General features: G+C 42.1%; 1 protein-coding gene across 2 annotated transcripts in view; it reads left to right on the top strand.

The window, feature by feature from the left end:
* RUSC2 (RUN and SH3 domain containing 2) overlaps positions 1–26,121 on the top strand; it is a 59,669-nt gene that overhangs the window by 13,242 nt on the left and 20,306 nt on the right. Inside the window, exon 1 of one of the 2 annotated variants that reach the window (XM_082657593.1) lies at positions 24,852–25,295. The exons of the other annotated variant lie outside the window; for it this stretch is intronic. The gene's annotated coding sequence lies outside the window, so the exon portion shown is untranslated. Of the gene's footprint in view, positions 1–24,851; positions 25,296–26,121 lie in introns of those variants that run through there. 2 annotated transcript variants of the gene reach the window in all.

Below are 26,121 nucleotides of genomic sequence, written 5' to 3'. Positions count from 1 at the left end.
AGCCTGTCTCACTGGTGCCCAGCACAATGCCAGACAAATAGTATAAGTTCAATAAGTATTTGTAGAATAAATGAATAAATTATGACAGCTGAACTGACTTTAAGCCTAGTTCAGCAAATCAGCTACATTTCTGAGGTTTTTTTCTCTATCACCAAGGATCCATGAATTTAGTGACAGTCACAGAAATTATAGACTGGTCCTATGATGAGTTTGGTTTTAGCCCTATAGAGCAACTTTTAAAGAAGACAGAATGGTCAGTTATGACTGGTAGACTAGATAAAGCTCTTTCCAAAAAAAGATCTATGAACTGAGCTGAACATGAACATAAGTAAGAGTTTTTAAAATTAAGATAAATATACAAAAACAATTAAAAAATAAAACAATAACAAAATAAAAGAAATTTAATTCACCTGTAATCCTATCTGCCTATCCTTTCTGTTTACATGCATATATAATTTTGCAGGAATATAACTGTTAGCATTAAAATTATTTTGTATTCTGCTTTCTTTTAATTAACCTTGTTTCATAAACATTTATCCATGTTGCTGTTTAGGCTTTATGGTTTATGGCTTAGTGTATTCTATTCAGTTGTTGAAATATCCTCACTGGTAGTCCTTTAACATCTTTAAAACTTCATTGATATTACAATCATTCTTTTAAAAATGTACTCACCTAGTAATGAACCTAACTCTGAATAATAACCCCTTACCTTTTATTTGTCTGTACTTAAACAGCTAGAGAAAATTGTACAGTCCAGTAGGTTTAGTATCACTTTCATCATCACCAAACTTATGCTGGCCAGCAGTCTTACTATATTTCTGTTACAAGGTTATTCCTCTACTCTTTATAACAAATATTTTATACCTTCACTACCCTCCTCAACCTCTGACCCTCCCATCTTCCTTCCATATACTCTATGATGACCTTGACTCATATACCTCAAAGAAAAAGGAAGCCATCAAACATGAACTTTCTTACTTCCTACCACCAATCTGCAAATCTGTCTATAGCCATCCTCTCTTCACTAGTTGCAGGGAGGAGTATCTCACCTCTTAACAAAAGCTAATCTCTCCCTGGTGAACTGGATTGCATACCCTCTATTGTTTAGCTGTTTTGAGATGTTTTTATACAGCAGAGAGTATTAAACCTAAATGATATACTTTGTAAACTACCCCAAACAAACCTATACTCTGAGTAAAAACACTGATTGCTATACAAATGGAACTTCAAGACAATTCCCTGATGCCACCCCACTTCCACACACCTCTTTTGATTTGTTTGCTGATCCTAAGTTCAACCTATATAGAAATCCTTTTTTTTTAATCTATTTTTTTTATTTATTATTTTTGGCTCATTTTGCTGAAGCATATTCCGTAGTAGCTTTCTAAGAAAGGATACATAGTAGGAACATTTTTGAAATGAATGTCTGAAAGTATATATATTTAAACTCTCACAGTTGATAATTTGGCTGTGCATGAAACCTTAGGCTAGAAATCAATTCCTCTCAGAAATCTGAAAGTACTGCTCCACTGGTTACTAATTAGATTCCATCATTGTTAAGCCGAATGCCATTCTGATTTCTATTTGTATGTAAACTTTTAAAATTAATTAATTAATCAATTAATTTATTTTTGGCTGTGTTGGGTCTTCCTTGCGGTGCGCAGGCTTCTCATCGCGGTGGCTTCTCTTGTTGTGGAGCACGGGCTCCAGAGCACGCGGGCTTCAGTAGATGCGGCGCGTGGGCTCAGTAGTTGTGACTCATGGGCTCTTAGAGCACAGGCTCAGTAGTTGTGGCGCATGGGCTTAGTTCCTCCGCGGCATGTGCATCTTCACGGACCAGGGCTCGAACCCGTGTCCCCTGCATTGGCATGCAGATTCTTAACCACTGTGCCACCAGGGAAGCCTTATATAGAAATTCTTGAGCCACTACTGCTTCTCAGGGGTGTTGCTTCATCATTTAATTCCTCCTTTCTAAACCTTCAACATCAGTGGAGGCAAAGTTATAAAAAAATAAAAGAAAGCGTACCAAGTGTATTTCCCAGACACAAGTCTCCAAATTGAAAGGGCCCACTGAGTGCCCAGCACAACAAATAAAAATAGCCTACCCCAGGGTACCTCATCATAAAAATCTAGAAAACTAGGGATATAGAGAAATTTTTAATCTGTCATTTTTTGTTAAAGTTTACATACAGGGACTTCCCAACAAGAAAGAAGAAATCATGGGATCTAGAACACAGGGCAACTAACAGAAGAGAGGCAAAGGCAATTCCTAGCATGATGAGAGAGAGAAGTCCAGCATGAAGTGGTGTTGTAAGCCAGAGAGGAGAGTCAATTCAGAATGTATCAGAAAAGAAAGTTCCAGAAGGATTATGTTCCGGGGGGAAACAAAAAGGAACTGTGTTTGACCATATGGAAAGTTAGATTTAGATTGAGAGCAGTTTTTACCATTCCGCTAGAGAATTTGTGAGGATTTAGGGACAAATATATAGAAAAATAAACAAAAGAGAGTCAAGTAGTAAAATTAAATTATAAATTATGCAGTAATAATAAGGGTCCACAGACTACCAAGTCATAGCAAACACTGGATATTAATTAAATCAGAAATTGTGTGGACTTCCCTAGTGGTCCAGTGGTTAAGTCTCTGTGTTCCCAATGCTGGGGGCCCAGGTTCGATCTCTGGTCAGGGAACTAGATCCCACGTGCTGCAACAAAGATCAATTTAAAAAGATCCTGCATGCTGCAACTAAGACCTGGCGCAGCCAAATAAATAAATATAAAAAAAAAAAAGAAATTGTGAGGAAGGTGGTGGATGTAGGAAGTCAAGAGAATGTTTAAAATCAAGAAATAATTAAATACACATATGATTTATAAACATGAACATAAATGCCAGATGAGACAGCTAAAAGATTTGAAAGTAGTGGTCTCTGGAGAAGGACACAGAGGTAGAAAGGGGTAGAGCTGGGGACTGCTATTTTCCATCATAAACTTTATACTACAATTTATCTTTGTAATCATGTGCATATGTTAATTTGATAAAATCAATATTAATTTAAAAATCCCCTGACACCACATCACCCTCTGGGTATTGACTGTCTCATTTAACAGCCAACCTTTTTTGACCACCCAGACTGTCTGCTCAATTTTCCATTCACTTTTGCACCCTCTGCTGTCTAGCTTCATTTCCACTAACCACACCCCTGAAATTGTTTATGTCAAGATCACCAGTGAACTCCCCGTTGCCAAATAAAATGGACACTTTCAAAGACGCTCGTTTTCTTTCAGTTTTTCTAAGACACCAACCACTTTCCTGTCTCAGGCCCTTTCACACATGTCATTTCCTCTGCTTGTAATGTTGTCCCCAACTTTTCACCTGTTTAAATTCCCTTCAACTAACCTTTCAAGGCTGAACTTAAACATCAGTTTCCCAGAGAGGCCTTCCCTGACCTCTTAATCAAGCCCTTAGTCAGTCTTAATCAGATCCGCTTAATACTCTGTACTTTATTTTCATGGCATTTATCACACTTTGTAATTATATTTTTATTTATGTGATTGTCTGCCTTCCTCCACTAGATTGTAAACTTCATGAGGGCAGGGATAGCATCTATTTTGTTTACCACTTCCTGGCCTATAGGAATCTGCCCAAAGACTGAATTAATAATCCTCGAAAGAGGTGTTGAAGGAGGGCCTAGAATTAGAGCACTGATTGTAGGAATTAGAAGAGAGGATAGACTTGAGAGCTTTTCTACGGCAGAAGCTATGGAACTTGGATAGGGTCTCCTGGGATACATGTCTGGAAATAATTAGACCCTTTAAGGAGAATCTTGTCAGCCCATGAGTTTATGTAGAGGACTCGCTTTCACTGTCTTCTGCTGACAGTGAGCAGTTCAGGTAGTCATGTAACTGAATTCGCTGTATTCACTGGGTGGGAAATTCTTGATTCACAGATAATTTGCATATTTACTCTAACCTTTCTATGTATTCCCTCGGGATTTTTTTTTTTTTTTGGTAATAAATTTATTTATTTATTTATTTTTGGCTGTGTTGGGTCTTCGTTGCTGGGTGCAGGCTTTCTCTAGTTGCGGCGAGCGGGGGCTACTCTTCGTTGCGGTGCGCGGGCTTATTGTGGTGGCTTCTCTTCTTGCAGAGCAGGGGCTCTAGGCACGTGGGCTTCAGTAGTTGTGGCACACAGGCTCAGTAGTTGTGGCACACAGGCTTCATTGTTCCGCAACATGTGGGATCTTCCCGGACCAGGGCTCGAACCTGTGTCCCCTGCATTGGCAGGTGGATTCTTAACCAGTGCGCCACCCATGAAGTCCCGCCCTCAGGATGTTTTCTGGGACAGAGCCACTTTACAACTTTCAGGAGGACAAAGAACAGAGCCGTGAGGGTTAAAAAATTTGAGGTTGTGGGCCTGTTGAAAAGAAAAGCTCTGGGTATGACTGTGACAAGATTCCCTGGTGTGAGTTGGTAAGTTGAACAGTAGTGCAGCCTCAAAAAGGCAATAGAAGGGATTTAGGTTCAAAGAAAGAAGAGATTCCTGATTCATGTTCATTATAGTTGCTGTTTACTGAGCACTCACTAAATACCAATCACTGTTCTAGATGTTTCTGTATCTTTTAACTTCCACCAGCACCCTGTGAGAGGAGATACTATATTATCCCCATTGTACAGGTGAAGAAACCCAAGCTGAGGGGAATCAAATAACTTGCCCAGTGCTACAGAATTAGTCCATAAGAGCAGAGTTAATATACCAGCTTTTTCTTAGCTCCCTTTTTTTTTTTTTTTGACCACGCCTCACAGCATGCAGGACTTTGGTTCCCAGAACAGGGATCAAACCGCGTCCCCTACACTGGAACCTTGAAGTCTTAACCACTGGACCATCAGGGAAGTCCCTAGCTCCCTTTGTTGGCCAGAAAGAAATAAAAGTGCATGGCCTGAAGCTGGAAAGAGCAAATCAGGGTTCAATTTCTTCATTGTAAATGGACAGTAATTTGTTAGTTGAAGTGAGCTCCTATGCCTTAAACAAAAGTGTGTGATGTAAATAGGGACTGAACTCCTGCAGAATGAATAGGAATAAAAATGGGGCTCAGCTGAGAGCAAGTTATTGAGATTCTAGTGACTCCTTCAAGGGTCAGAATTTTCAACCAAAACACAGGTAATTTGGGCTGTCAATTCAGTATAAATTTGTCCCTGATTTAATAAATATGCTAACTGACGTCCCTGGACAGAGATGGCTTTTTGGATTAGCTGTCTTTCCTTTGAATATAGCACATTCCGAAGCCTACTTTATAGTTTGTATGTCATAGTTATTTAATTATTTGTTAGTCTCCCCAGGTGAACTATAAGCTCCATGAAGGCCTGCTTTGTTCACATAGTGCAGTGCCTTGCACTTCATAGGTGCTCAGTTAATGTTTATTGACTGATTCATCTAGTCCTTGGGCAAGACTGGCATCTGAGGTTCTCAGGGCCACAAACAAATTCTTCTATACATCTGCCCAAAGCAGGGAAGGAAGTCCTCCCAGAGCCTTGTTGTGCTTCTAGGTTGGGCTATTAGATTCCCTAGGTCCTGCCTCCTTTGGGTGGGGCCCCAGAGGCTTGATGCCACTGGGGCTCTGGTTTTGGCAGTGGGGCTTGTCTTTGTTCTGAGATATTAACTGTAAATGGATCATGCTATTTCCTGTTCTCAGGAGAACTCAGTGGGACCACAACTGAGGGGCAGTGAGAACACAGAGTTACTGTGTACTCTGCTGGAACCTCCCCATTGCTACCCAGAGATGGCTCCAATATACGTTAGCCAATCAGGGAATTCCAAACCCTTTTCCTGAACTCTAAACAGCTTGAGGAATCTCTCCAGCTGGAATTGGAAAAGCTCCTAGCCAGGAGAGCCAAGTCTTATGTAACTTTACAGACTGCCCTTTTTTAGGAAAAAACAAACTGTTCCTCAGCTAGTGCTGGATTTTTTGAGACACATCCTGCATTCTTTCCTAGATGCTCAGCAGCCCCATTGGAAGCAGCCAACAGGCTAGAGTTGAAGACTGATGAGGTTCAGCAGGGAGAGATAACGAAAGAGGGATAGAGGATGTGTGTCATTCTGGCTGGAGCATGCTATCCTGGTTCTCATGCTGCAGTTCGTACTAGCAGTAAAGGGAGTTCAGTGTTGAGGTGAAGGGAGAGGAGCTGTACCTGGGGATATTTGCCCTGCACATTCCAGAAGCCAACCACTGTACCCCCTTTATCTTCTTAGCACCCCATACCCCAAGAGGGAGGACTAGAACTAAGTGTGTGTAAATATGTCCACAGCCGTAATGAACCAAATTCTTCTCTAGAAAAGGAAATTTTCCCAATTTACTTTGGTGAAGATTCAGTTCCTCCTTAGTTCAATTCAGTGAACATTTTAAGCCATGTGCCAGGCTCTAGGCTAGGTTAAATGACTACAGAGATGAATAAGACAGTCTCTATCCTTAACGTGCAACCAAGGAGGAAAGAGAAAATGTATATAAACAATTATAATACACTTCCTTGCTTTATAGTCCTGTGTACTTTATGTAATTCTTTTACTCTTAACTCTCTTATAAAGGTAACCGTCAGGTTTATATCCACGTGTGAACTTATGGGCTTCCTAATTTATGATTTTTAAAAATACAAGAAAATCTCCCCTTTTTAGATGTGAGCAGTTATTTTACTAAATTATTTATGAAATGGGCAGGCACAACTTTCAAGAATATTCTTATATTAATTGTTTTTATTTCCATAATTTTCTCAATTGTTTTTATTTCCATAATTTTCTCAAGCTAATATGTGGCATTTTAGAACTTTGAATGTAACTTGAATCTTTCAAAATAACAAATAGCTTTCTCAGTGAATTATGATTTGCCTTAGACATGCCTGTAGCTTTTGGTTCTTCCCTGAAATAAAGTATTAGGCAAACATCTAGCACAGCAGACTATTATTATTATAAGTATTAGTCTTTATCTATAAGTCATTCATTTCCTTCTAGCCTGTGGTGTGTGGTGAGGTATAACTCCAGTGATTACTGACTGTTTGCACATTGTTCTTAGGTTGCTTCTATAGTAGTTTGATCACTGTTTACAAAGCCTTTAACTATTTGTGATAGAGCCTAGATTTACAGCCTTAAGTTTTTGCTCAAAATAAGCTCACCCCTACCCTCAGGCCTTTCATCCATATTTACTATGTCCAAACTCATCTAACTGTTGATAGTTTGCTCGCTGTCCACAACCATACCACATATAGAAGTGGGCAAGATAGGGAAGAGAGAAAGACTTGAGACCTAAGTCAATTCAAGTGTGGGTTTGGAACCTGGGAGCAGGAGAAAAGGGAAAAAAAAAAAAAGAAAGAAAGAAAAAAAAAGGCCTGGTAGAGGCATGGGATAGTATTATTAAGCAAAAATAGAAGGATAAAGACTGTTTATGGCTCAGTCTGCACTCCAGAATGATAATGCAATAAGCTAAATTCCGCAGATGTTTCTGAAGCACTTTATATGAAGGGAATTAGCCAGTCTGTCAGCTTCAATACAAATAACCTCAGAATTCTTCCTTCACATTCCTCAGTGGCTTCTTAGGGGGGAGCTGCCTCTGAAATATATGCATCAGCCCTGTGGGAAGAGGAAAGAGGATCCCTAGGCAGGCTCAGCAGAGTCAGAATTTTGAGAAATATACTTTGAATAGAGAGGGCTTTAAGGTCTAGAGCAGAGGTCAGCAAATTATGGCCCATACCAGAGTAACTTTATATGGTTTTTACATTCACACAAGCTGAGAATGGTTTTTACATTTTTAAAGAATTGTTTAAAAAAGGCGGCGGGGGTGGGGGCGGAGGTTGGAATATGTAGCAGAACTTTATTGCCCACAAAGCCTAAGTATTTACTCTCTGGCCCTTTACAGACAGAGTTTGCTGAAAGGAGGGTTTACTGAAAGCTCACCAGAAGCTGCAGGATGTTGCAGAGTCTGTTTTGAACCCTAGGGTAGGCACTTGCAGAAAAAGAGGTATCAGCATCAGTGAAGAATAGATTTCTATTTCTCCTCTCCAAAAGCTCTGGAGACCTGGCAAACTAACCGATTGCCGGGCCAGAAAGAGTGAAGCCTTGTGTTGGGTTTAGAATACAGTGTTGCCTTTGTTCTAACTGAGCAGTGGAATACATCCTTTCATTAATGCTGCTTTATCAGGGCTTTCGGCTAAATCTAGTTTGAAATACTACTGTTCAGTCCTGTATCAAAGGGATACAAGTCTCAGATCAGTGTCCTGGGCCCAGGTGTAAGGGAGAATTAGGTTTGTAGATGGAGCAAGTGGGTGAGTAGAGGCATTTCTTTTTGCTTGCATTTTTCTACTTTCTCTATTACACATTAGTGGAAGTTAATACCTTGTATCTAGATAAACAGATTCCTAACTGTTTCAACCATTCCTCAAACCAGTGGTGGGGATTATAGGCCTGAAAGAAAGGAACTGTACCTCCAAGCACAGACCAGGTTCACTTCCCAACATGGCCACCGTGACCTAGAAGAAGGAAAATACATAAGGCCCGGGCTCTCTACCTATATGCATGAATGACAGTTATATTTCTAAAATACTTTATCCAAAGAATTTATAGCATTTAAATTTTTTGCTACTTATTTTTTATTGAAGTATAGTTCATTTACAATGTGTCAATTTCTGCTATATAGCAAAGTGATTCAGTTTTTTATATATATATTCAGTTCTATATATTTATGATATATTTTTAATATATTTATGATATATATTTTTTAAATATTCTTTTCCATTATGGTTTATCATAGGATATTGAATATAGTTCCCTGTGCTACAAAGTAGAACCTTGTAGTTTATCCATTCCACATATAATAGCTCACATCTGCTAACCCCAACCTCCCACTCCACCCCTCCCCCAATCCTCTCACCTTTGGCAACCACCAGTCTGTTCTCTATGTCCGTAATTCTGTTTCTGTTTCATAGATAGGTTCACTTGTGTCATATTTTAGATTCCACATATAAGTGATATCATATGATATTTGTCTCTCTTTCTGACTTCACTTAGTATGATCATCTACAGCTGCATTTTTGCTATTTATTATTCTAATTGTTCGAATATTTTTTTCTTGCCATAACACCAGAAGGTAGATACAATTAGCCCCTTTTCCAAATGGTAAACCTAGAACTTTGAGAGGACAGGTACCCTGCCCCAAGATGACCCAGCAAGTCAGAGAAAAAGCCAAGAATGAAAGCAGTGTTCCTATCCTTGGGCATCCTGCCACTATCCTAGGCATGAGTAGCTTCCAAATGAAGCTAAGATCAAACCCTATATCTCTAGTCATCATATCTGATTGTTTCTGAGGCTGCGTTTTTGTTATGATGACCAGGTAGAAAAGCCTTGAATGACAGAAGAAAAAGTACTGAACGAATGGTTCACCAGCCTACCTTCCTGCTCCACGAGATGTTGATATGTTGTGTCTCTGATGATGGTTATGAGTCAGCCTTAGGCAGGAAGACGATGGAGTCACTGTTATTGTGTGCTTGGCTGCTTGGCTGCTTTCTTTGCACTTCAGCATTCCTACCTGGTATGTGGTACATTTTTGTCATTCCACAGCGGCCTGCTGTGCACATGACCTCTCAGTAGGCCAGTCCCCATCTATTTACATCAGCTATCCAGCTGCCAGCCTCCTCGCATCCCTGTCTACCTGATGGAACAAGATGAAACTGTGTTAGGAACTGCCTTTCAGGGACGTGAGTGGGATACCCACGGAGTTCCAGATACTGTGGTCAAAGTGTAAGGTCCCAGGGACCCCAACCTCTAGGCCTTGGGGGAGAAAGAGGCTTTCAGGAAAGATTTTTCTGGGCACTGACTCCTCGCCAGATGAAAGCTGGTTTCTTGGTATTTCTATCCTATTGTGTCATTTCTAGGAAGACGCTCTGGCCAAATAAATTTTCAAGGGATTTGATATACCTGCTAAAAATTCTGTGCAAATAAAATAAGGACCAGCCTAACCATCCTTTATTTCAAATATCCTATAAAACCCTCCCAGGTGGGCTTTTTTCTTTTTCTCACAAGGTCAGCACTCACAGCACTCATCTGGGACTTGTGACTGACAAGGCTGAGCTTCTGGTTAGTTAAGTAACAGTCTTTCCTTGATTTTATCCAAGTCATTTCAGTGCAACCAATGTGTGTGTGTGTGTGTGTGTGTGTGTATGTGTGTGTGCCCGCCCTTCCAAAACAACGTATTAAGTCTCTTGTCCAGGGCCTACCTGACTCAGGAAAATGCCATGAACAACAGCTCTCAATTGAGGTCCACCTGGTTCCGAAGATTTGGGACCAGACAGCTGGACATATGACAGCTCTGTTTGTTCCTTTTTCCCCTTCCCTGTCCCTGTTGATACTAAACTGTTTCAACAAGGCTTGTTTCCTCCAGAATCCAACTTAGCATCCTGGAGAAGCCTGAGGCCACTCCTGTAGCAGGAAGCTGCCCTAGATTTGGGCAGTAACCAGTAGAACTTGATACTGACGGCAGAGTGTAAAAATAAACACCTCCTACAGTGCTGTCTTAATCCACTCGCATCAGAGTTGCTATTATTAACCTATAGGCCTCACAGGCAGCTGTGATGGGCAGACAACAGCCTGGACAGACCTATCCTGCCAGCTTGGGATCAGACTGTTTCTTTCCTCGGTCTACTGGAATCTGATCTGGGGCCCCTGGAGAAGCACCAGCAGTCTGGGAGCATGCCCCACAACAGGTAGTACTAGAGATGGATTAGTGTCTTTGGTTTGGGAAAGCCTTAGGCTCCTAGGGCCAGCCTGCCAGGCCAGAGTGTAATGGGCACCGGGTTACTGATTCAGTCCTAGTGCAGGGGAGGGGAAAAAAGGAACATGACTCTTTCCAGTTCCTTTGGCTCTTTTGAAGAGGTTTTGCCTGCCAGTTCCCTGGACCTGGAGCCTTTAGGTTTTCTGGGAAATTGGGAAAGGAGAGAGGTAAGGACTCCATTGGTCATTGACAAAGATATAATAATAATAGTGACCATAACTGAGCACTTACCTTGTGTCAGGCACTTACGTATAATATCTTATTTCATTCTCCCTCAAGCCTTTGAGGGAAAATATCGTGACAGTTTTACAAATGAGGAAGCTAAAGTTTAGTGAAGTTGAATAACTTCCCGAAGTCCACAGCTGGCAAGTAGCGTGTCAGATTTGAATCCAAACCTGTCAACACCAAAATGCATACCCTGAATCATTACAGAACCTAGGCTCCTGAATATTCCAGACCCAGACAAGACTCCAGACACCTGCTTTAAAAATTTTTTGTTTAATATCAGTTTACTCTTACTTTAGTCTTATAACCAAAGCAGATACAGTATCTGGTACAAAGAAATGGTCTTTGCCGCTGACCGCTAGTGAGGCAGTCCTGGTGCTCTTACCAAGCACCGTGAGCTGGACTCAGAGACTGTTACCTGAAGTCTATTGGAACGTAAGTCACATCCGGGAAAAGGCTTTTGACTTGACTGAGGGGTCTCTGGGACTATGACCTCTCTGCTGAGAATAGGGTCAGACTAGAACCTAGTTCCTTGGGGAGCAAGGCTTTGATGGCTTCTAGCAGTCATGCTGAGGGAGGAGTGTGCTTGAATGAAAGTATTTCCTTGAAGGGCAGTTATGCGTCTCTATCCTTTCTGCTACCTCCCCCACCCTGTCTCCACAACTGGCTTGTGGTAATTCAATCTAGATTCTTCTCATAGCCTATTTCACTGTGCATGTGTGGCCTTTTATTTACAGCCGTTGACAGTCTGATTGGATAACAGCTTACCAGCCTGCAGGACTCAGTCCACTGCCTTGGGGGAGGGGAAGCAGAAAACACTCTGGCTTTGCTTCCTAGAGCCTAGAAGCCAAAAGGAACAGCCAAAGGGAGAGCAAAGGGTTGACCACGCTGAACAGTCAAGAAGCATAGGGGCCTTTTTTGTCCCAGCTAACTTGCTTTTGCAAATATACACTTGAGAGCTATCCCCCAAGTAGAGCAGCCCACGTTGGACCCACCCCTGGTACACTGTCTCTGGTCTTTGTGGTTTCCTGCTCCTTGCTGCTCACCTATACGCAGCATTAGGAGGCTTTACCTCTATCCACTGCTGCATCCTCCATCCCCTCCATCTGAAGAAATCAGTCTGTCAAGGTAGGAACTAAATCTTCCCTAATTCCCTATAGTCCTCCTCTCTATCCCTAACCTACATCCTCAAAAGAGGTAGGATTTACAGCAAATTCTCAATCTTTAGAGACTTCTAATTGTAGCAGTTAGAAGCAAGGCACTTGGAAGTATAGGGATGTGTGTGTGTGTGTGTGTGTGTGTGTGTGTGTGTCTGTGTATTTATGTTGAAAGGGAGGAGGGTGAGAGGGAGGACATTTATTAGCACCCTTCATAGGAACCTTCCCTTGGGCCCAAGGTTTTAATTTGGCTTAGTTTGTAATTAGAGCTGAAAGGGACCTTAAGAAGTCATCTGATTTAGCCTTTTGCCTCCACAAACAGGTGCTATGAGTTGAATTAAGGAGGAAATCAAATGATTGATCTAATGGAGGAAGGCATACACTTGCTGGCTGGATTGGTGGAAGAGAATATTTATCTAGGTGTAATCCCTTTTGAGCAGAAGGAGAACCTGGGACAAAGTTGAGTTTATTATTATTTTATTTTTATGGAATAAAGGAAAGCAACCCTTTACAGCTCAGTGAGGTCAGTGGCTTCTAGCTTATTCTTTTCCTGGGTATAATTCCTAGTGCTGCAGTCTCCTCTCAGCTGAGCCTGAGAGGTAAAAGGCTTGGAGCTTGTTTGGGGTTCTACCCCTAGATGTTCTGTCTGTGATTTTGGTTACATTAAAGGTGCCTGCATATTTCCAGTTCATAAGGGAGGTGATAGACTTGGGGAAAAGACGATAAATCCACACCAGGTGGTCCTAGGAAAGAGCCCATTCTACTTCAGAACCAAACCTCTTCTAGAGTGTGTTTGACTTTTGGGAGTGGACTTTTAGCTGAACCTTTCTGTAACATATTTTTTTTGTTTTTAATTTTTTGCCGCATTGGGTCCTCGCTGCTGTGCGCAGGCTTTCTCTAGTTGGGGCGAGTGGGGACTACTCTTCATTGTGGTGCGCGGGCTTCTCATTGCCATGACTCCTCTTGTTGCGGAGCACGGGTTCTAGGCTCATGGGCCTCAGTAGTTGTGGCACGTGGGCTCAGTAGTTGTGGCTCGCGGGCTCTAGAGCGCAGGCTCAGTAGTTGTGGCGTGCGGGCTTAGTTGCTCCGCGGCATGTGGGATCTTCCCAGACCAGTGCTTGAACCCGTGTCCCCTGCATTGGCAGGTGGATTCTTAACCACTGTGCCACCAGGGAAGTCCCTCTGTAACGTATTTGAGAACCCAAAAGCAAAGCAAGCTCTGTGCTTTGAAAGAAGACTCTACATTAGGGAGGCCTGATAAGGAAGCAGGCTAGGCCTCTTCTAACACACTCCTAGCATGCTGGCTGGCCTCACTTGGAGTCCAAAATAACATAATACCAGTTCGGAACAGTGGCCTCCTCAGCTAGGAGCCGCTACACACAACCTGGAGGAAAGATAGATGCGCTCCTGGGCATTGGCTGCTGTTCCATTTGTGAATCAGACTCCTGATGCCATAGCCAGGTGCTCTCAGGCATCTAACAGCCTGTTTATTCTCTCCTTGCGACTCAGCCCAGACACCACAGGAATCATTATTAGCACCAATTCTTAAATCTCCAAGTTCTTTCAGCACTTCTCACACATTTCAGAAGTATTTGTTTTATAGGTAATTCAGAGTCTCCATCAAATCTCATGGCCTATAAAGACACAGAACCTTAGCAGGCATGAAGGGTAATTATACAAACTGATTTTTCTGAATTCACATAGAAAGTTATTTTCTGTACTCAGAAGTAAGTCTGCTGTTAGTGCAGTTAATTGACATCATTTTCCAAACGTATTTGATTTGAGAGCCATGAAAAAAGAAAGATGATTTCTCTCCGTTAATAATTTGTTTCACTCCTCATTTCCCCGACCCCAACCAACCATGTTCAGTCTTGCCTTTGTCTTTCCCCAGAGGTTTTCAGAATTTCTTCCTCTGAGCCCTAGGGTCCCCTGGAAGTGCCTTTGGGGGCCCTGCAGTGGAGAGAGGGAGTTGGAGTGTATGGGGCCTTAGGCCTTCCCTGCTTCAACCAGAATAGCTCTGTTTTATGTGTTGGGGCTAAAAAGTTTGAAACCACTGCTCTAACCCTTGTCTTACATCCTAAAACATCTTTCTTGCTGCCCTAGCCCTCCCCAGAGACATGTTGGCAATGATTTTAACAAAATTATGAGCCTCGCAAGTTGAGCTTTCTTACCCCTAAACATCCAGCACAGTGCTTTATACACAGTAGAAGTGTGTGCAGTGAATACTTGTGGCTTGATTGCTTGTTTGATTGATTGACTCCTGAGATGATATTAATTAATGGCCTTGGGATGCTTCTACACCAGAAAAGAGAGTATATAGTAAATCATAGTTTATTTGTTATGATTTGGGCACTTCTGACCTTTCCTACTGCAATCAGTCATGCAGTCTGAGGTAAAAACATGGCCTAAAGGAGTTACTTAATACTTAACATAGGTTATTGCTGGTGTAGAGGATACCTGACAACACAAGCAAAAGTACTTCCAAAGAAGTGTGTCCTGAGGTAAAAGGTAAACAGAGTGATTATTGGGAAACACTAGGGACAGAAATACACTAAGATAACATAGCCTTATCTATTTTTCAGTATTACTTGCTTTCGCTAAAAATTACCTGTCTGATAGTTTCCAAAACTACTCAGTGTCTTGATTATGGGAAGTACAAATCTTTTTCTTTGCTAAGCTGCCTTAAAACACCGTCCAAGCTGTTTATCTGTAGCCTCCAGTATACATCTACATATCTTTTGAAGGGGGGGTGGGTGGCTTTAGTTTGTTTTTAATCAATTTATGTTTTATAAAAGTGATATATATGTTTAGTTTTTAAAAAGCCAAATAATAGAAAAAGGACATTAGTGGGAAAACTGGCAAAATCCATATAGTCTGCAAGTTTAGGTAATAGTAATATATTCAATGATGATTTCCTTGTTTTAACAAATGCACCACGATTATGTAAGATGGTAACATTAGGGGTACTGGTTGAAGGACATACGGGAACACTCTTAACTATCTTTGCAACTTTTCCAAAAATTATTCCAAAATAAATAATTTTTAAAAATTTGTACACAATAATGAAGATCTTCACAATGAAAAAGAAAAATGCCAAGTAGTGCCAAATCTGAGATAATGACCAACAAAATCAATAATACCAGCAATAGATTATGACCCATTGAATTAAAAAAAAAAAAGCCGAGAATCTATACCAATACCAAAAAAATAAATAGGAAGGAAAAGGGAAATCTTTCTCATATTGGAATGCCAGCTAATAAATGTAGGAGGAATAATAGAGAGAAAATCATCATTTTTCAACCATCACAGTAAATAACTAATTCAGGTAAAAATCTGCAATGGATGCTGGCATTTTTAAAGAGTAATAACAATGCATTACATTTCTATAAAACATTTATAGAGCACTTTCACACACTGTTTTGAGTAGACACTGTTCAGATCCGTAGCATGAGGTATAATATCTCCCCTTAGCCTCCACATCCTTTTTCTCGCCTAGTGATTCCCTATAGAATAGCCTAATCCAGGCCTAAGAATGCTCAGTAGCCAATGGTTATATTCAGATATATTTTCACCACCCTGGATCTCTCTAATAAGTCTCTTGCTATTTGCGTATCTTTTGAGATTTTATCCTTTATTTAAAACATTTCACACATAGCTGATTCGTGTTCTGTATCTGGCATTCTTTTTTTTTTTTTTTTTTTTTTTGCGGTACGCGGGCCTCTCACTGCCGTGGCCTCTCCTGTTGCAGAGCACAGGCTCCAGACGTGCAGGCTCAGCGGCCATGGCTCACGGGCCCAGCCGCTCCACAGCATGTGGGATCTTCCCGGACTGGGGCACGAACCCGTGTCCCCTGCATCAGCAGGCGGACTCTCAACCACTGCGCCACCAGGGAAGCCCATGGCATTCTTAATATTTGAAATTCTTGCAGTTTAAATCTATTATTTGTTGTTTTCTGTTATTCATTCATGGTTTCTTGTTTCCATGTATATTTGTGATCTTTGATACAAACTAATTTTTACTTACTCTTTAATTTTGAGAATGCTGTCAACTTAAAGTTGGAGATATTTTCCTCCAAAAGTTGGGAGGAACCACCAACCCTGGATCACTTGAGCTTGCTTCAAGGGTCTCAGCCTACTATGGGGGTCTTGGGTTTGGCTCCCTCACCTTACTAGTGGTCCAGGGCTTGTCATTCTGACCGTAATAGGAATGCTTTGGGAATTAGCCCTCAAGAAACTGTTGTTTGACCCCTTGCTTATTCCACAGCTCGTGATTTTTTTTTTCCTCTTTTGGGGGGTGTGGCAAGTAGCCTTGGAGATTTTTCCTATTTACTATAAGCCCTGAAATGCTTTAAAAAGTATATGTTATACAGGATATAGTTTTTTGTAGTAGAAGGGACTCCCTTGATATCTTGTTCACTGTAATGCAGGAAGCAGAAGTCTCTCTGTACAATTTGATATCCTGCTTTTTTTTATTAGCTTTTAAGCCTTTTTCTATACCAGTAAACATTCATTATAAACGTAATTCCTATAGTTTCATTATATTCCATTGCATGGCTAGACCACCATTTAATTAGTCATTTTTCTATTCGATATTTAGAATGTTTTCAGGTTTTTGCTGTTGTAAATAATACTGCATTGAACATCATTGTGGTAATGTGAGGTAAATCGGGGGTTGAGGATATAAAGGAAAAGCATAGCTGTTACCCTGGGGAGGGGTTGTAAACTCAAATGCTTTGTAGGATCCAGGCAAGTAAAGCAAATGAGTATAGTGAAGCAATGAAGCTGACTAGTACAAAAGACCAAAGGGAATGGTGGGAACATGTCAAACTGAAGGGCACATGCCCATCTTATAAATAAGGGCAGCCATATCTCTAGCTGATTGTTACCATCTAGGAATGAGGGACTGGTATGGTCAGTTCTTCTGATTTTTCAAGCAACACAAACTGAAAATCTAAAAAAAAAAAAAATTTTATGGTGGCATTTTTACTGTGCAAACCACATAAAATCTGTCGACACACAAGATGTGACCATCAGGCTGTCACTTTGCAACCTTTGCTCTAGGATCGTGACTGTGGGAATAAATGGTGGGAAAGTACTGACTGAAGACATGGCTGTTCAGTCATCTTTCCATTCTCAGTACGAAATAGAGAGAAATGAGGAGTTAAGAGTTTAAGATCTTGGCCTTGAAGATTTATTTACTAAGGCTCAGCTTTTTGGTTTTCATCTTCCTTCCTTCCTTCCTCACCTCTTATCAAATATGCTATTCTCAGCCTAAGCTAACCTTCTGAAAGCAGACTTGAGTCCAGCTAGCCCACTGGGCTTGCCATTCAGTAGCTTTACCAAACATTGGTGGTGACCTACTAAGTGCCAAGGCTCTGGGCTCAGAATTACTTATCAAGATATAAGACACAGTCCCACCTTCCAAAAGTCTGCTGTCATCAAGAGATAAATAACAAAATAAAATGGCCAAGACTTGGTACCAAATGAGTTGTACAGATAATTGGTATTGAAAAAGTTCAGAAGAAAAGACTTTCATGATAAAGAAAAGCTTCCAGAAATGGTAGAATTTGAGCTAGATCCTTTTTTAAAAAAAAAAGGCAAGAGAAATAGGGAGAGAGAGCATTCCAGATATCTTCCCAGTGGAGTGAGCCAAAACTCAAAATTCAGAATAAATTTGGCATGTGATGGAACATGGTTGGATAAGTAGGAAGGAACTTTGAATACCACATTGAGGAATTTGGATGATCCTGTAGGCAGTTGGGAGCCACTGAAGGCTTTTTAGTAGTAAGGTGACGTATTGAAGGCAGTATACTTGGGGAGATTAGTCTTGTGTCAGTATATAGGATAGCTGGGAGGAAAGAGCCAAAATGAAAGCAAGAAAGCTAGTTAGAAGACTATATAATAATTCAGAGGAAAGATGCTGCAGGTCTGAACTAGGATGATAGGAGTAGGGATGGGAACTTGAAAGGCAATGTAACAAGTAGTTAAGAACACTGACTTTGGAATCAGACAGTTCTGTGTCTGAATCCCAGATTGGACATTACTGACTGAGTTACCTTAGGAAGGTTATTTAATAGCTCTGAGCCTCAGATTTCTCATCCATGAAACACAGATACTAATACTTAGCTTAGAGAGTGGTTATATGGATTAAATGAGATAATGTAAGTGCTTAGCATAGTAGTTGGAATGTGGTAAGAGCACAGTAAATTATTAGATCAATGCCTAAAACATTGGAAGTTAGACTCAGCATGACTTGGTGATTGTCTGAATGTGAGGAGAGATTCCAGATGATTCTTGTATTTTCAATTTTGTGTTACTGGTAGTCCAAAGAAAGCTGATTTGAAATAGAAAAATCAATTTGGCTTTATTTTTTATTTTTAAGGACAGTCTCCTTAATATTTATTTGTTTGTTTGTTTGTTTATTGGCTGCAACAGGTCTTAGTTGCCGCATGTGGGATCTTCCATTGCAGCACGCGGGCCCCTCACTGCGGTGCACAGGCTTCTCTCTAGTCATGGTGTGCGGGCTCCAGAGCGCGCGAGCTCAGTAGTTGCAGCACGTGGGCTCTCCAGTTGTGGCACCCGCGCTCCAGAGCGTGTGGGCTCAGTAGTTGTGGCACGTGGGCTCAGTTGCCCTGCGGCATGTGGCATCTTAGTTCCCCGACCAGGGATCGAACTGGCATCCCCTGTATTGCAAGATAGATTCTCAACCACCGGACTACCAGGGAAGTCCCTCAATTTGGTTTTAAACGTGTTGAATTTGAGGTAATAATAAGAAGTACCTAACACGGTATTGGAGATTTGATTCTGGAAACGCAGGAAGAATGTAAGATTTGGATATCAACAGTATAATGGGAAGGGCTAAACACTTCTCAGGTTGAAAAAGACTTCAGGTCTGAGCCCTGCTGTAAATCTACCTTTAAATATAGGTCAGGTATTGTATTAAACAACTAAGAAAGAATGATCTAAGGAGTAGAACTAGGAGGGTTGTTGTTATGGAAGCCAAAGGCAAAAGAGGGTTTCAGTAGGAGGGGATGGCTAAGTGTCAGGCAATTTAAATATTATGGGTTTAAAAATTAGAACTGTTTCAGACAGTTCATGTATTAATTAAAAGAAGTCAGACTTCCGATGTTTAAGAAATAGTTAAGGAGAAAGTAGAATTAACATAGTTCATTGTTCTAAGAATTTTGGTATTGAAAAAAACAGAAGGAAGGGGAAATTGTCTACGGTCCTTAGGTTGACATGGCAGTGATACCCTCTGCTTTCTAGTACACCTGAGTTTCTGCCACCCCGCGCCCACCCAGTCACAGAGCCTTTAAAGACTCCTGCCTCTGTGGAGCTGAGCAACACCATTCACTGCTGCAGCTTCTTTTTTTTTTTAACAGCTTTATTGAGATATAATTGACATCTGTTTCATCATTTAAAGTATACTATTCAAAAAAGAGGGGATATATGTATATGTATAGCTGATTCACTTTGCTGTACAGTAGAAACTAATACAACATTGTAAAGCAACTATAATCCAATAAAAATTTTTTTTAAAGTATACTATTCAATTGTTACTAGTATATTCACAGAGCTGTGCAACCATCACCGTAATCTAATTTTAGAACATTTGCATCATCCCTAAAAGAAATCCCAAACCCAGTAACAATCCCTCCCCATTTTCCCTTCCCCCAAGTCCCTGGCAGCCACTAACCTACTTTTTTTTAAATTAATTAATTAATTAATTTATTTATTTATTTATTTTGGCTGCGTTGGGTCTTCATTGCTGTGCCTGGGCTTTCTCTAGTTGCGGCGTGCAGGGGCTGCTCTTCGTTGTGGTGCACGGGCTTGTCATTGCGGTGGCTTCTCTTGTTGCAGAGCACAGGCTCTAGGCACGTGGGCTTCAGTACTTGTGTCACATGGGCTCAGTAGTTGTGGCTCGCGGGTTCTAGAGCGCAGGCTCAGCAGTTGTGGCGCACAGGCTTAGTTGCTCCAAGGCATGTGGGATCTTCCCGGACCAGGGTTCGCACCCATGTCCCCTGCATTGGCAGGCAGATTCTTAACCACTGCACCACCAGGGAAGTCCCACTAATCTACTTTTTGTCTCCATAGATTTGCCTAGTCTGGGCATTTCATATAAATGCAGTCAAACAATATATGGCCTTTTGTGTTCAGCATCTTTCACTTAGCATAACGTTTTCAAGGTTCATCCATATTGTAGCGTGTTTCTTTTTATTACCGAATAATATTCCGTTTTATGAATATACCACATTTTATCTATCCATTCGTCTGTTAATGGATATTGAGTTATTCCCACTTTTGGCTATTATAAATAATGCTGCTATGAACATTCATATGCAAGCTTTTGTGTGAAGATATGTTTTCATTTCTTCGGGGTAGATATCTAGGAGTAGAATTTCTGGGTCATACGGTAACTCTGTGTTTTACATTTTGAGGAACTACCAGACTATTTTCTAAAGTGACTGAACCATCTTACAATCCTCCCAGCAATATATGAGGATTCTAATTTCTCCACATTGTCATCAACACTTGTTATTGTCTCTCTTTTTTATTTAGCCATTCTAGTAGGGAGTAGTATCTCATTTAAGTTTTGATTTGCACTTCCCTAATAACTAATGATGTTGAGCATCTTTTCATGTGCTTATTGACCATTTGTATGTCTTCTTTAGAGAAATGTCTATTCAGGTCCTTTGCCCATTTTTAAATTGGGTTATGTGTCTTTTTATTGCTGAGTTGTAAAAGTCCTTTATGTATTCTGGATAGAAGTCCCTTATCAGATATATGATTTGCAAATGTTTTCTCCCATTCTGTGGGTTGTCTTTTCACTGTCTTGATTGTGTTCTTTAAAGCACAGAAGTTTTAAAGTTTTATGAAATCCAACTTACCTATTTTTTTAAATAAATTTATTTATTTTATTATTTTATTTTTATTTTAGTTTTTATTTTTGGCTGCATTGGGTCTTCATTGCTGCGTGTGGGCTTTCTCTGGCTGCGGCGAGCGGGGGCTACTCTTTGTTGCGGTGCGCGGGCTTCTCATTGTGGTGGCTTCTCTTGCTGTGGAGCACAGGCTCTAGGTGCGTAGGCTTCAGTAGTTGTGGCACGTGGGCTCAGTAGTTGTGGCTCGTGGGCTGTAGAGCACAGGCTCAGTAGTTGTGGCACACAGGCTTAGTTGCTCCACGGCATGTGGGATCTTCCTGGACCCGGGATTGAACCCGTGTCCCCTGCATTGGCAGGCGGATTCTTTTTTTTTTTTTTTTTTTTTTTTATTTATTTATTTTTAACATCTTTATTGGGGTATAATTACTTTACAATGGTGTGTTAGTTTCTGCTTTATAACAAAGTGAATCAGTTATACATATACATATGTTCCCATATCTCTTCCCTCTTGCGTCTCCCTCCCTCCCACCCTCCCTATCCCACCCCTCCAGGCTGTCACAAAGCACCAAGCCAATATCCCTGTGCCATGAGGCTGCTTCCCACTAGCTATCTACCTTACTACGTTTGTTAGTGTGTATATGTCCATGACTCTCTCTCGCCCCGTCACAGCTCACCCTTCCCCCTCCCCATAACCTCAAGTCCGTTCTCTAGGAGGTCTGCGTCTTTATTCCTGGCAGGCGGATTCTTAACCACTGTGCCACCAGGGAAGCCCCAACTTACCTATTTTTTTCTTTTGTCACTTGTATTTGTGGTATCTTGTCTAAGAATGCATTACCTAACTCAAGGTTATGAAGGATTATTCCTTTTTTTGCTAAGCTTTCTTTTAACAGACCTTTTTTTTTTTCTCATGAACAGCAGGGGGCTTCTCTGTCAGCCTTTTGAGAGATCTGCCCACCACTTACTTTCATTTACTCTCTCACTCTTTTTGTATTACTCTTATTCAACAAGACTTTGACTAACCACCTTCTATAAGCCAAACACTGCGCTAGTATTATAGGAAGCACAAAATAAAAATGATACTGTCTTAAGCTCTGGGTATTGGGGATACAGAGATGACTATAACTTGGACTTTGCAGTCTAGAAGAGCCATTAAGGCAGATATGCAAAAAAGAACATAACCATGTCAAGTGACAAATGATATACTTAATCAGAACCTCTCGTGGGGCTTCCCTGGTGGCGCAGTGGTTGAGAATCTGCCTGCCAATGCAGGGGACACGTGTTCGAGCCCTGGTCTGGTAAGATCCCACATGCCGCGGAGCAACTAGGCCCGTGAGCCACAACTACTGAGCCTGCGCGTCTGGAGCTTGTGCTCCGCAACAAGAGAGGCCACGACAGTGAGAGGCCCGCGCACCGCGATGAAGAGTGGCCTCTGCTCACCGCAACTAGAGAAAGCCCTCGCACAGAAACGAAGACCCAACACAGCCAAAAATAAATAAATAAAATAAATTTTAAAAAAACACCTCTCATGAACTGATGTTAGTTTCTGATGAAGCTTCCGTCAGTATACAATGAAATAAGAAAAATAATGACAGTGTGCTTTTTTAATGAAAAGATGGTGATAGTTGATGTAGGGTGTTTTTTTGTTGTTGTTGTTTAATGACCTTACTTGGCGATATAAGATATTGGCAATCCCGTATTGATCCCCTGGCTTTTGTGGGATTTTTTTCTTGTCTGTAAAATCAACAACCTCCAGCCGCAGTTCGGAAGACAGAGATCATTTCTGGCTCCAAGGTGATCAGTGAAGACTTGATGGAGGAGTTGATCTGGGCCTTGCAGGTTTTAGATAATTCCTCATAGGTTTAGCCAAGTGTAACAGGCAGGAGAATCTGAACAAAGAGTGGAAACAGCTTATGAAACAGGTTTGAAGGACTACATGACCAGGGATGGGAAGTAAGGTTGGGTAGAGAGGGAGTAGACAGCCAAGATGGAGGACCTTGAAAGCCAAAATGAGTTTGAACTTGATTCTCTGGGTAATGGGAAACCATTAAAAGGGGCAGGAGTGACATGTTGAATAAAGATGGGGCTTCAGGAAGATGAATCTGGCAGTACTAGATAGAAGGTAAATTGCAGGTGAGAAGACTAGTTAGGAGGCAATTGTGGTTTATAATGTGATGGTTTTTATATTTTGTTTCTAGCCAGAAAAAAATTTGCTCTTCTCATCAAAGCCCTATAGATCTTTGGCCATAGTTGGTGGAAAGTAGGTGATGATGTGGTCTGTGATATAGTGAAGTAAGTTAAGCACTGAAAGTATGATAGCTGCCACCTTCTGTAGGCAGCTGGAAACACTTCCTAAGTAGTAGCTCTCTAGTACAATGCATGGCTTAGTCTCACAGAAATTTCAGGGACAAAGACCCTGGGCCCAGAGCTCTTACTGGAATTCTCAGCACTGGTCATGGAGATTGACTTTGCCCCAGCCTACAGCCCAGCTAGGGGAGAGGGAAGTACAGTAACACCTTTCACTGTCCTTGAGGGGATCGTTCATGGCTAGTTTTATGAACAGCTGTCTTCCTCTCTCCTTCCCTTCCTCATTGTTTCCTGCTTTGTAGAATCAAGAAGGCATGGCCCCTCAAACATTTATTTCAAGGTTGGAGATAGGTTTTTGGGTCTTCAGCAACTTCTGTTCTTCTACAACTCAGTTCATCTTAGGATGCTGTCACTGAGCATTTGAGTCTCATAGGGAACAGAAGCAACAATAAGGGGAAAGAAACGACGTATCTTCTGGATCCTGAGTGGTAGCTGATGTGGTCCTGGCCAGTAGACCTAAGGCTTCTTTTTAGGGACCTGAAATCCAAGGGCTTGCCTGTGGCGTCCAGATGGTAGTCAGTACTGGAAGGAGCTCTATGCAGGGCTAGTGCTTGAGGGCCAAGACCATCTTGACACCACCATCTCTGTGTTCAAGGATGGCAGCAGGCAGCAGTGGCATGAACTGGACAGAGACATGCTGCTACTTACTGTACAGCTGGCTCTGCCTCTGGCTTCTCCACTGTCTACTGATTCCCACAGAACTGGCCCAGAACCTGACGAGGGTGGAGCAGGGAAGGGGTGGAGGGCTCTGTAGTTCTTCAGACAGAACTGAGAATTTTCTCTGGGCTGGGGAAGACCACTCCTTTTCCTTAGCCTTCCTTTCCCTAGGAAAGTAGGCTTTCTGCCCCCTGGCCTGGCTAAAGGGACTCTGCCCTCCCACAGGCCCAGCTGGACCTCACTCAGTACTGACCTAAAACTGATGTAGGTGAGAGGGCGGAAGGTTCTGCTACAGCCCCACTAGCAGACCCGCTGAAGATCCAGGGAACTGAAGTGGACCCTGTGGTAGGAAGGGGGCCTGTAGCCAACTTGATCCTAAGGCTCACTACCACCCTGTATATGGAAGCCTCTATGGCCCAGTCTCTCTTTTTTTCTGAGACAGACCCCGTTTCTCTGAAGAGGCACGCCCTAGAAAGCCTATTGCCAAGTCTAGGAACTTGGTGTTATGCTGGTGGAATGATGACTGGTCCCCACAGCCTCCCTGCAGGGCTTCAGGAACCCCCTCCCAGGCTGGCTGCTCCACCCTGAGGCTAGTCTAGAATCCTAGTGAAGGGAAAAAGCTGGAAAACAAGGAGTCATTCAGAGTGGGTGAAAAGAGGAGGGAGAGGTTTCTGGCTGAGATCTAAAAGGAGGGGCCTAAGGAAGGAAGGAAGCTCTAAGCCTCCTCCCAGACCTTTTCCCTGAGACTCCTAGGGATGAGAGAGGAGCGAGGCCCAGCTCTCTCGCTATTTTTCTTTGCCGCTTTGAGAGTTCTCATCTTCCAGCACTGACTGCCCTCTGTGGCTGACTCCTTTCTCTACCTTCCCCCTTCCCCAGGCTAAAGGGCCCACAGGGACTGGCAGGGAGGAAGGCTGAGCGGCTGTACTGTGGGCATGCCTATTCCTTTCCCTTCCCCCTTCCCTTAGCAGCAACGTCACCGCAGCACCAGAGGCAGCAGCAGCGGCAAGGATACTGGGGCTGGGATTGCGCAGCCTCCCTGCATTAGCAACGATGCCATTGTATTAGCAGAAATCAGATCTTAGGAAATCAGCCCAGTTCCCCCTGTGTGGTCCTGTGGAACAGTGCCTCAGCTTGAACTGTCAAGATAGAGCTTGGTCGGAGTGCAAAAGGAACAGAAGCCTCCAGATACAGCTAAGGCTCCTTACAGAGGTATGGCTCAGCAGAGCTGGGGGGAGGGGCAGGGCAGAGGTGCTAGAATAACTGATCAGCACATTTGGGCCCTGGTTTTGAGGGTTGGCTTTGTCTTCCCGAAAGAGGGAGAGAGAGAGAGAGAGCGAGCATGAGCGCAAACATTAGACAAGCTCATCCATGCATACATTTGGGCTGTGGTGCAGAGATGGGGAAAAACAGGCTTGGGCTAATGCTGTTTTGTCAAGAAGCAGAAAATCCCCTTCCTCCTTTCTGAGCATCTCTAATGAGGCTGTTATAGTGCGGGTCAGCGTAGAGGGGGTCAGATCTAGAAACAAAGGCTTAATAGGGAGGAGATACCCCTACAGCTACTGTAAGTTTATGATGGAGACATGCAGGGATCCACACAGGAGGTACTGGGAAGCATTGAGTCCATCCTTTACCTCCATGCACATATGTACATGTACTAGACACACATACCATATCTTCTGGAGCTGTGGGAGCCAAGAGGCTACAGATAAGGATGGAATAAGAAAGAATGTTGACCAAGAGGCTCCACATTATTGGTTGGTGGGGATAAGTAGTGCCTAGGGCACCTGACCTATTATAATTGGTCTTCTTATACAGGCTTAGATTCCTAACAGGAAGAGACCTGAGCATAAGTTGATACTCCCAAATCCACCCTCCTACCCTCTTCCCTTCAATCCTGTCCAAGAGAGAACCCAGACAGGAAAAGGGTTATCAGTCCTACTGAGGCTCCCCATCAGACCTCAGGTCAAGGTCAGATTGCTAGAGAGTAACAGCCGAGTATCACCATCTTCCCCGTCCTCCTTCAGGAGGCTAAAAA

This window comes from Grampus griseus, assembly GCF_964374135.1.
Source record: "Grampus griseus genome assembly, chromosome: 6".
Classification (NCBI taxonomy): Eukaryota; Metazoa; Chordata; class Mammalia; order Artiodactyla; family Delphinidae; genus Grampus; species Grampus griseus.
This window is presented reverse-complemented; position numbering and strand designations above follow the sequence as displayed.